This window comes from Buteo buteo, chromosome Z, assembly GCF_964188355.1.
Source record: "Buteo buteo chromosome Z, bButBut1.hap1.1, whole genome shotgun sequence".
NCBI classification, from domain to species: Eukaryota; Metazoa; Chordata; class Aves; order Accipitriformes; family Accipitridae; genus Buteo; species Buteo buteo.
In genome coordinates, this window is record NC_134204.1 from 22,404,823 (window position 1) to 22,416,311 (window position 11,489).

Below are 11,489 nucleotides of genomic sequence, written 5' to 3' on the forward strand. Positions count from 1 at the left end.
ACTTTAAATTTCTTTTGAACTGTTTAAAGTATAAAGAAAACAAATCACTAGTTGTCTATGTAAGGGCTCTGACTTTGAAGTATTTCTGTTTATTTTGATGAGACCTGGGATATTGACAGTGTTAAAGGCCCAGTTTTCAGTTCACAGTTCTTTGTAACAGAGGCTAGATACAGAACTTAACTCTGTTCTGTGTCTGCCTTTCTTATTGTGATATAGAGAACTACTTCAAATACTATCAGGTCTCTTGATCTGAGTATCTTGGGCAACAGTGAAAGCTAATTCATATGTAATCTTGTCTCTGTCTTGCTATTTAAGTGCACTGTGACAACACAACCTCAGGTACGTGACAAGGTTATGATATAATAGTCCAGTATGTTGCTGAATTTAATCTTAATTTAATCTAAACCAGAAAACAGTCTTTAACCATTAGTAGTATCAACAACTAATGTTAGAGGCATAGTTCCTGTTCAGTGTTTCTGCCAGCAAAGGGCACCCTCCATCTTTACCTGCATCTGTTTCAGAGTTTGTGTAAACATCTGTTTTTTCTTCAAGAACTTGGAATGGTCTTCCTTGGAATGGTTTATGCAGGTTATGATAAAAGTTCAGAGCATAGACAGAGAACCTTTTCTTGTCGCAAAAAGTAGCCCTGTAGGCATAAGACCTGTATCAAAAAGGAGATCTAGTACTGCTACAAGACCAATGTCTAGTTTGAGGTAAGTAAAATCGACAAGCAACCTTGAGTTACAGAATTAGTCAGCAATGTACTTAGTCTCGTGGGCTGGGTTTCATGTTCATCAGCAAGCCTAACCCTTGACTGTTTCAGTAGGCAACCAAAGCTAAGAAAACAAGGCATTAACCACACTTCCACAAGTACACCACCTACTAGTTTATCACAAGTGCTAGTAGTTGTAGTATAGATAGATTATCAGAAGCTGAAGCCCAAAAATAAATGGCAAGAAAATGCAGGGATCTGGAAGGGAGAGAGTTACTTCATTACTGCATGGAAGCAGCTTGTTGCTTGGCTCACTGGTAGGTGGAGAGACTTGCCATCCTTGAGGTTTTTGTTTTCTGTCTCCTTGTTTTTGTGTCTCACGCAGTGCACTGTAAGAGTGAAATAAATGATGGTGGTTTTGTAATTGTTTCCTTTTCCTCTGTCAAAAGATAGTTGTAGGGTGTTCCTTGGCTTGTCAGTGAAAGTTAGAAATTTTGTATGTTACCAGAGGAGTTTTTTGTTGGGGCCCTCAGTCTGATAGCTTATGTACTGTAAAACCTGGTCTGGAGGCCAAACCACAGCATGCTGAGTTCCTGTAGCTTGCTTAATAAATCTAAATGACAAATTAGATTGTGTTTAGCTGTATAATTTGTCCTACTTCCTTAGATTGATTGTTTTCTTTAGTTTATCCTGGAAGTTTTGCTTCCTTGATTGTGCAGTTCTGTTTTTTCCTTCTTCCCCCTGCCTTTCCAAACTTTTCACTATCTCTGTATTGTTGTCTGGAAAGTTTTGATTTTGTGGGTGAGGGATGATTTTAAAAAAAGAAAATGTCATGTTGCATTTTATTGTTCAACCCTATGCATGTTAATAGAGGCTTGGATAACACATTATATACTAACATACTGTCTAGAATCTGATTAACAGTTAGAATCTAACTGTAGCTTGTTAAACTCTTGGGTACTGCAGGTTAGAGGTAAATATTCCTAAGAATTTCTTGGCTCTGGCAGGGAAGGATGGTATACCTTGCTCATTCAAGGGGAATTGGTGTGTGGCTTTAGAGGAGGGGGTGGGCTCCTAAATTACCTCTAAGAAAATGGCGTATTAATCTTACCTGCATTGTTTGAAGAGCAGCTGTGTGCTCTGAATGTGCTAGCATTGGCTGAGTAGAAGAGTGTACACCAGGATCCCCCACCCACACACGCTTACCCTTACTTATTTCAAGTGCTTGCTGTGCATGCAGCTCCCAGAATTCAGAGATGCCAAGAAATTAGGGCCTGGGAACATACATAATTTTTTTGTTTGAACTAACAGATATTTGTATTTTATAAATATGAAAAGATATGTGAGCAACTTGCACTCAAAATTGTCTGTGCCTTTGGAAATCCATTTTTCTTACATGAAGTCTGTTCATTCTGCATGGCATGTCTGGAAAGAGGTGATGCATGTCTATGTGGACGAGTACTAGTATGGCAAGTCTTATCTGCCAGTTTTGACGATGGGGTGTGCTAGCCATGAGTACTGTATATTGATCTGATTTTGTTGAGTAATAATTGGAACAGAGAGAAGTGAATTAGGATCTACGAACATTGTGGAAAAACTGTGAACCGCAACCTGATTTCATACAGTATGTCCACTTGTGTGGGTTTAGACTATGTGCCAGTGTTATCAAGGATATTCTGATGTATAATATAAGTGAACTTTGCATGACCTTTTCTAAACACTTTTATTAGAATATTTCCTTGGGTTTCCAGTCTGCATTTGGGACTCCACTGCAGTTGACCCTGGACAGTTATAAAAAAGACACTTACCCCAGTGTTAGCTTCAGCCATGCAAGGGTGACTCACTTGTGATATTGGTGGGTTTTAGACTTTCATCCTGGAACTCTTTCAACACTATGGTTTTAGTGGCTTTTTCTCTGCTGCTTTGTCAGGAAATACTATGTTGTACTTCGTTATTTTTGCTGGAATCCCTTGTAATGCTCTGGTGACCAGAGGAAGTTGCTGAAAACATTTATCTTGTAAAATTTACTGTCCAATGTGAACTGAGCCCCTCCCAAAGTCCTACGTAGTGACTGTTGTTTCTACACTTAAAAGAGAAAACCACATTTTTTTACTTCCATTTTGATTACGAATAAAACAGGTCAGTGAACATTCCAACTCTTGCAGTAATACAGAAACATTTGTTAAAAAATTAAGGCAGTCAAAACATTTTGTAAATGCTAAGAATTAAGACTTTGTGAATATTTAGTATACAAGTGGAAGAATGGAATCATGGCCATAAAGAAAACGTCTGTCTCACTTTCTGGGAGTTTTAATGCCATTTTTCATTTGGCACAAGTGCAGCATTGATCTCTTCTTTTTCTCCCTTTTTAAACAAAAGAATGATTTATACCACAGCTAGTAATGGCAATAGGAGTGCCAGTTTCCTTTTTTAGGCCAAGTATAACATTTCCTGGTGGAAGGTCAGTTAGTTTCAAAATTATATTGGCTTGTGCTTTTGCATAGCTTAAACTTTAACTGTTTGAGCATGATCTTAAATTACTCAATCAGTTAAAAGCTTTGTGTTGTTGGAATGACCTAAATACCTTTTACTGCAGGATGCCTTCTGTTTCAGACATCCTGTGCTGGGTTTTCCCAAACTTTTAAGTATGGCTGTGGAAATCCAGACACGCTCTTTTCAGGAAGTAGTCATTTTCTAATCTTTTAAAAAATCTTTTCCCAAGTTTATATCAGTGATTGCTGCTGTCTTCCTTTTTAGGATTTTTATCCACTTCCCATTAAAAAATACAGTGGGAGTTTGATTAAACACTTATCAAGAGGATGAGAAAGCAGTTTTTCCTGATGATAAAGCAGTGTTATGAGTCAAGCAGGATGTAATTTTTAAAGGTTTTTCCTTCTTGCCTTCACCCATCTTCTGATGAAGCTCTGTGCTATTCTGTGGCCTATGTTAGTTGAATTCAGTTTGTCTTTGAAAAGCCATGTAGACAACTGCTGCTAATCATGCTTTATTTGTAAAAGTCAAGCAATGTTGGAGCCTCACAGAGGCACTGTATAAATTAAGGTGAAGATGAACCCTAACTTAAGATGATGAAGTAAAGCTGTGTGACAGAAGCAAAAGACGTGGTACCAGCAGTAAAGAGTATGAAAAGAGCAGAGATGTGGTTGGCCTGGCAGAGGGAAATTTTGAAACAACAACAAAAAATTTTGGTTAGATTGGGTTTTTCCTCTCTTTCCCTCCCTTAAAAATGAGCAGGTCTTGCTGGAGGTTTTCTTCAGTCTCAGATGATTTACTTCTGTTACTTCTTTTTACTTTACCGTTACTTCCTTTTGGTGGAGACAGATGATTCTTAGTTGAAGGCAAGCCTTTAACTGTAGACATGTAATACAGAAAAATTCTTCTTTTAGCAATAAGTGTAAATTGTAACTTCAAAAAATGACCATATTCTATCTGTTTGACAGACAGGGCATCTTCTAAGTTGCTTAAAACAACTGGTAGCCTGTAAACACTTTCATCAGTGTAAAAGCAGCCTATTTCATGTTGTATTGCTTTAAGGATATTTTAATAAAAGCAGGAGGTTTGATCTGAGTTTGTTTGGTTTTGTTGCTCTTCCTCATTTGCAGTCACTTTCCCACTTGTGGTATTTATACTTGTGCTGTAGCAAGTAAGCATAACTTCTCCCTGCAAATGTGGTGCAAAAAATAGGTAGCAGTAAAAGCTGAAATGGCATCACCTTGGGAGATAGATACCCTGGGCTGTGTGGTGGATCTCTGCTGCCTGCTTCCTGCAGGAGGGATGCTAGCTTCTGCTTGCCATAGTAGAGCAAATTCCTCCTCAAAAGCTAGCAACAAATGTCTTTCTACTGAACCTCTGAAGACTAGTGGTAATCAGTCCTTGTTCTTCAGCTCCCTTGTTCCCGGGATGCAGACCCTTGCAGACTGTTTGCACATCTGCTGTCTGAATCTGTTCCTTTTGCAACAAACAAGGGCCTGTGAAGTTCACCAGCAGAGTGAAGGTTTGTTTATCAAAATTTAAATGTGGTTTAGTAATCTGTCTTAACCTCTTGTTTCCAGCCTTTGTTATGACTGAATGTAAACTTGAGCCTGACACTGGCCTACATTTATATTCTATTACAATTCGCCTGTAAACATTTTAGTGTACATTAGCTAGACGGTCAGGGCAGTCTGCTTAGTTAAAAGCTCAATTATTTTGGAGTAACTCTACTTCTAGCAACTTTCTTCAGTATTAATTACCCTTTTTTTCCTTACCCTTCATTTTGAATTTACTTCCAGTTTCTCTTCAGCACCAGTGTAGTTTTGATGACTCCCACTTCATGCTTTTGCTGCAGTGAGCTGCTGTATGATGGATCCAGCCAGTTTCCGTCAGCTCAGGTAGCCATATTAAGTCTCCCTCAAAAGTTTGAGGCTTACTATATTCCATGCATTATAAATCATAAAATGTTAATTTGCCCACATTCTGCAAAGCTTCTGATTTCTTCGACATTCTTTTCAACATTCTTGAATATTTTTTTAATAGCTGTCACATGATCTCTGTGGGGTATGTTATTAGAAAAATTGTCATATAGAAAAATAAATGTCCTGTCTGCTGCTGCCTCACAGTAAACTGTACCTTTCTACCTGTCAGCTTCAGGGATTGCAGGCTTACATTGAGATCTCTTTTTTTGTTTTGGTTACTAGTGCTCTTATGATATATTGTGCTGAGAGAGGAGCTGTTAAACTCAGTGTAGAGGAGCAAAGTTTATTTTAAAAGGATGTCCTTTTTTAAAAAACAAACAAACAAAACCCACCACAAACAAAAAACCATGCCCCAAACCCAAAACCAACAAAAAGGCTTGGATTGTATATCTGATAGAGGGTGGCCTGTAGCCATGGATTGCTAGCCTTCTTGACCTGACAGGAATCAGTCAGCATTCACGCTTCCAGTGAATGCTCAGCACTATGTTAAGGCTTCAGTTGAAGAGACTTGTCTGCTTCTGCTCTGCTTCTGCTTTGTAAGCCATTAGCGTCGTTTGCCGTAGCATCCTAGATAACAGTTTGAGCATCACTGTGCTAGAGGTAGAGTTCTATGTTACTGCTGTCTGGAAGGCATTTTTTAACATACCTCTTATTTACACTAAGGTTTTGCTGCTTTGGTTTGCCTACAAAGCTAATGCTACAAACACGTAAAATGGGTTGCTTATGTCCATATTAAATGAGTTGGAATGACTTTCAGGTCTTGCAGAGATGTGATCCGAGGCTGTGAGCAGTGCTAGTGAGAATGTCATTCTGTAGTTCATATGGGGTTCCTGTGGGGTGGATTGCAAGTTGTTTACCACAGGGATAGTGGTGAAACCTTGAGGGACCCTTGTGGCCATGCTCATGGGGTGTATGTTTTGTTCAATGCCTCCACCTCCAGACAGCATGAGCTGCTGCAGTCTGCATCTGTCTTAAAACAGTCCAGATCTTACATGTCTGTTGGGCAGAGAAGGCATTTTGCTGTGTTATTTGCTGTTTGAACAGGCTTTCCTTCTCTTTAGGGAAGAGTATTCTGCATGGATGTATCCTGTACAGTCATCCATAACCTCTCCTTGGACCACAGTGATAAGTGGTGGCTGCTCTTGAGCAGCAGAGATGTGATCAAGCTTGGCTTGAGGGATGAGTGGAGGCCTTTGTCTAATGAATGTAATGAGTTGAACAGTTCTCAGACTTGACTGTTTGGTCTGCTGAAGGAGGTCCTGGAAGATTTTTTTTTTCCAAATGCGACTGTTGAATTCACAGTGTTGGGACAGATAAATCTTGCTATTCAAGTTGCTAGTGCTGTCACCGTTACAGCATGCATTTTCTTGGACGTGTGCCAGTAGTAGTGAACTTCCAAGTTGTCAGTGGAGTGTATGCAGGGATTTATTTAATGCTACTTCTACTTTCTCTCTTGCTTGCAAAAGTCCTGAAATACCAAATCCTGACTGTTGTTTTTATGAAAGGGAGTCATGGAATCCAGGCGGTTGTTTGTGATGGATCCTCTGTTAGTGTTTGGGTGCAGTGGTAATGCCAATTTTATTCTCAGTGGCAGTGGTCTCAAAACATAAGTTCTTCTATACCCTGTGCATTCATTACATGTAGTAAACATCTTATGTGCTGCTCTTGTTAATTAATCTTTTTTTTTTCCCCCCGACTTGTCATTACCTTTGTATAATACCTACCAGCATGTTTAAGGTACTATGGGTAAGTATTTTCCATTTTAAATCAAATGTTTTCTGGTTTATAAATAGGCTGTTAATATTAGCTTCAGGCTGAGTGGTGGCATGCAAGGTTTTGACTTAATAATAATTTCAAAGTGTGTTGTTGATCTGTTGTTAGAGTGTTCCAGAGTTCAGACAGAATTGAATGTAGGATACTACTTTGTCATCTTAAAGGAAAACCACTTCTTAAAAGACAAAATTTGAATGAGGTAAACGTGGTTTAGACTTTTGCTTGTCTTGGGAAAAAAAAATGCAACCACTGATGTAAGTTATGAAAAAATAGCTAATGGGCATCTTTGGAAACTACTTTCCATAAGCATTTCTTGTTGTTTGGTAGGCAAGATGAAACAGAGGTGTTTTTCACTTTACACAGTGATTATGTGTTTGCCAAGTAATACAGTAGTCTGAATTAATTTAAATGACTGTTAAAGATAGAGGGTATGATTCTGATTACCAAGGTAAAGCTACGTAGGTGGAGATTACCTGCATAGGTCTTGCATGCTGAAGATTCCCCAGCTCCCAGAACAAACACTTCCATAATATTTTTTCTCTATAAGTAACTTCATCTGCTGGTTGTTTCTTCTGTGAATGTAAAATAGCTCATGCATTTTCCTGACTAGGAGCATATGTATGGAAAAAGGGTCAGTGGATCAACATTAAGGAACACATCCATTTTCCAAATACGGTTGGTAGCATATTTCCTAATTTTAGGATAACTTGTGCATAGTGGGTGAGGCATGCATGGTGTTCTCAAAATGTATGTGGCAGAAAGCTATTCAAAAGCACTGTTTTTTAAGCTTTAGGGTATTTCTGAATCCAGTTCTGACGTTTTTATGTTTTCTGTAAAGGATAAGCAATACCCAGTGGTGATGTATGGTTGTATTTCAATCAAAGCTTTCAATTGCAAGTGTGAACTTCAAAGTGTTTTTTTTTAACCCCTGGAATTCTTGACAGCACAGGTAATATTTTTAATATATACAATGGAGGTATGCATTTTTAATACATTTTGATAAAGTACTCTTACTCTATGTTCATAAGAATAGCCCGCTATTTTTTAAGCTGGTAGTGTGTTTGTTTTGATGTCATGTTACTGGTATTTTTGAATACGCAGCTAAGAAGTTTATTGAGAGAGAATTATTTTTTTCATGTAAAGTTCACTCCATAATAGCTTGTTGTATTGTTGACTGAATCACAAATGAATGCAGCTCCCCTTGAATGAGAGTTTTTTCTTTAATTTCCTTTTTTCCCTATGTCTACAGGAATGTCTTAGAATTTTGAGTTCTAAATTACTGAGAGAAAAGAAATCAATGGTCTAAAATTTTAGATTGAATTACTGTTTATAGTTAATTTAAAAGTTGTGTTGTACGTTTTATTTCCTTGAACCACAACACCATATAATCTCAGCATAATTTCCGCCCCTACTTCCCCTGCATTTTACATGGCTTGTTGTTCTGATAGTTTTTGTTTTATTTTGGTCTGTATCTTTTTAAAATGTATCCTTGGACTTGGGTATATTGAAGAAGATGCTTTGTAGCACAGGGTGACAGTAGAAATTAATTAATATTGTGAGATGCCATTGATGATACTTTAGTGCAGTAACTTCACTACTTATCCCATTGGATTAGTGGAACTAACTATTCCAAAATTTTTTACTTGAGTAACTAAAAGTCGACCTGCTGCTGCTTCTCTGCATGCCACTGTCATTTGTCCTCTTTACAGCCTTACAGTTTGAAGTTTCTTTTGGTTTATTCCAAAGTATTTATTTTTTAATGACAAACATATATACTTAGCTGGCAGATACTACCTTGTAGTAATGTTCATTTTCATTTATCAGGCAGCTTTACAGTCCCAGAATGTTTTTAGTTAATGGATCGCATGCTGTCAAACAGATTTTGGCAAAAATTGCTTTGTAAAATTTACTGACTTTTTAATGCTTTTCTCCTGATGGCACTTTGGCACAGTCCCCTACCAAAAGTACGGCAGCTGAAAATGCTATTTTTTGGCTGTTAAATAATCTTTGCGGTGTGTGTGAGGTGAGTGTTCACAATAGAAGCAAAATCACTTTGTAAAAGAGTGTATCATTTGATACATTGTCTTAATGCTCCAATTGCTTTTCTAAACGCATTTTTGCAGAATGCAAAGCCTCTGTGCATTGAAAATGTCAGCAGAGCTTGAATTACTGGTCACGTGCTGGTTTGAAAACAGTAAAACATTTCAAACTGCAGCAGCTGAAGGGAAAAGGTGAAACAAGCCTGCTCTATAAATAGATTCTGTAGTGAACACATGGTTTTCTGCCTGCAACTCTTTTGTTGTCTTTAGATAATGAATGAGCTTTGTAGTTTAAAAGTGAAACATTAGTGTTCTTGGGGTTTTTTTGGAATGGATAAGTATTTCCAGCAAAGGTTTGTAACTTTGAGTAAAAGAGGAGTTTTCCTTTTGAAGGGAGATACCTACTTGGAGTGGAGGGCTTGCAGCTTTTTAGCTGGAGAGACTTTCTCTGCTCCTTCGGATCTGTTAGTGAAATGTCATTATCTTCGAGTCCCCACGTAGGGGGATTCCTCTTGCCTTCTTCCAGGAGCACGTAACATCTGTCTTCTCAGCAGCCTATAAATTACTGCTGCTGAAAGCTTTCTGGCAAAGCATGGTGCATCAATTTTTTACCTGCTTCTAACTTTTCATATGTTATTTGGAGAATATTAGATGGTTAGGTTAAAGATTAAGGCTATGTCTGCAGGAGGGGAACAGCCCTATTGAGTACTCTGCAGTATTGTGGGCAGTGAAGAAGATGGCATTTGATATCTGGTAGGTTAAATTATAACAGCCCTACCAGGGCTTCTGAGCTGAAATTTCCTGAATTGTTTTCTCTGGTGTGTTGAAACCTTTTTAAAGGTCAAAATTACTAAGAACAATTTCTTCCTTTAAAAAACACAAACAGAAAAAGAGGAGGAAAATAGTGTTTCATAATTACCAGGCATAGTACATCACTGCGGCATAGTTAATACAGAGCTTCTACATTTTAGCCTGCAAGTGCAGCTGATGTTTTTGTTTAAATCCTATGTAATTTAAGAAGGGGAGATTAGGTAACTTGACTGTATTAGTGCTGTCATTGTTTAGACCTGGATCTGTGTTTATGAATGTTGCTGCTTGTAACATGAATTCTCAAAAAAATCTCAGTGGAGAGGGAGAGGGAGCCATGAGCTCTGTGTGTGTCTGAACTGTGTGGGGACTTAAAGGCAGGCCTGCTGCTAACTCTTAAGTATTTCTGGAGACACTCATCTTTCCAGGAAGATTTTAACTTTTTTGAATGCTTGAATTATATACTGACAAATTACAAGTGATAATGTTGTTGGACTAGCTGGTCAGGCTTTTTTTTAATTGGTTTAATAGGGAATCTTTGGGCCTTTCCCTATTGGAATTAATAGGAGTTCAGGTAATTACTTGAGAGTAGGAGGGAGTGGGAACAGGCCATTTCAGTGTTCAGGTGTTAGGCTTTTCCTCAGCTCATGGATGAGAGAAAGTTTTAGGTATGATTCATAGGAAAGTGATATTGAAAAGAAAAATCTCCTGTGCAGTTTCTTTGGGACCACCAATACAACTTTCACTTACTGGGAATTAACCTGAAATAAATAGAGCTGGCTAAGTTTTAACAAAGCCTCTGTTTTTTGGGAGAAGGCACTTACAGGAGCATGCTGTGACTACTTATAAAACCTAAGGGAAAGGCAGAGGGAGGAGCTCATGATGCAAGGGGCAATTCCATTCCCCTTCTCTGTGCAGGAGTTGCATGGAAACAAGAGCAAGAGTACCATGTACACCTAGCCTTGTTCGTTCACCCCACTTCCTCTCTGTGCACTTTACAGCTTACTGCCTCTTCAACCTTGACTCTTAGCTGCTTTAACTGGTAAACATCCTCTTGCAAAGTCGAGGTTAGTGTGTGCATATGACCTTCTTCAGGGTAGAGTATCAGAGTACTGCAGCTGAATGTAATCCAAACAGTGATGCTGACTGCACAACCTGCTCTGAAATGTACAGTGTAAACAAATGGAAAAAATGAGATTTTCCTCTTTTGTTTCCTGTAACTTGAAGCCCCTTTTTAAAACAATTGGAGCTACAACATTTTGGACTAGAGCTAGGTACATGTTTCTTCTTTTTCACGACCTAATTTTCATGTGATACAGCTTCCTACAATACACTTTTCTGGTGTTTCAAGAATACTAAATTAGTTTTGAACTTTGAGGGAGTGTGGTTTTATATTATTTCCATTATAAATAGTTAATATACAACAACTTACTTGTAGTGTCCATCCCAGATTTTATATGCACTGTCCATTCAAGTTTAATACTTGTACAGCACATGAAATTTAGTTGTATTGCCCTGTACCTATGCCTCTGACTTAATGCTTGAGCCAAAATCAATGTCATCCTTGCGTAAAATCCAAAAGAAACCCCCAAATTCTGTTATTCAGTGGTAAAGTATTGAGAGCCAAACCTGGGCCTTCACGTTGAGCAAACAGAGGTGGGTTTAGGTCTGATTTTCAGAGTTTGA

General features: G+C 38.2%; 1 protein-coding gene across 4 annotated transcripts in view; it reads left to right on the plus strand.

Annotated features, from left to right (window-relative positions):
• Positions 1-11,489, plus strand: part of ZSWIM6 (zinc finger SWIM-type containing 6) — a 111,836-nt gene that overhangs the window by 50,369 nt on the left and 49,978 nt on the right. The gene's annotated exons all lie outside the window — the stretch shown is intronic.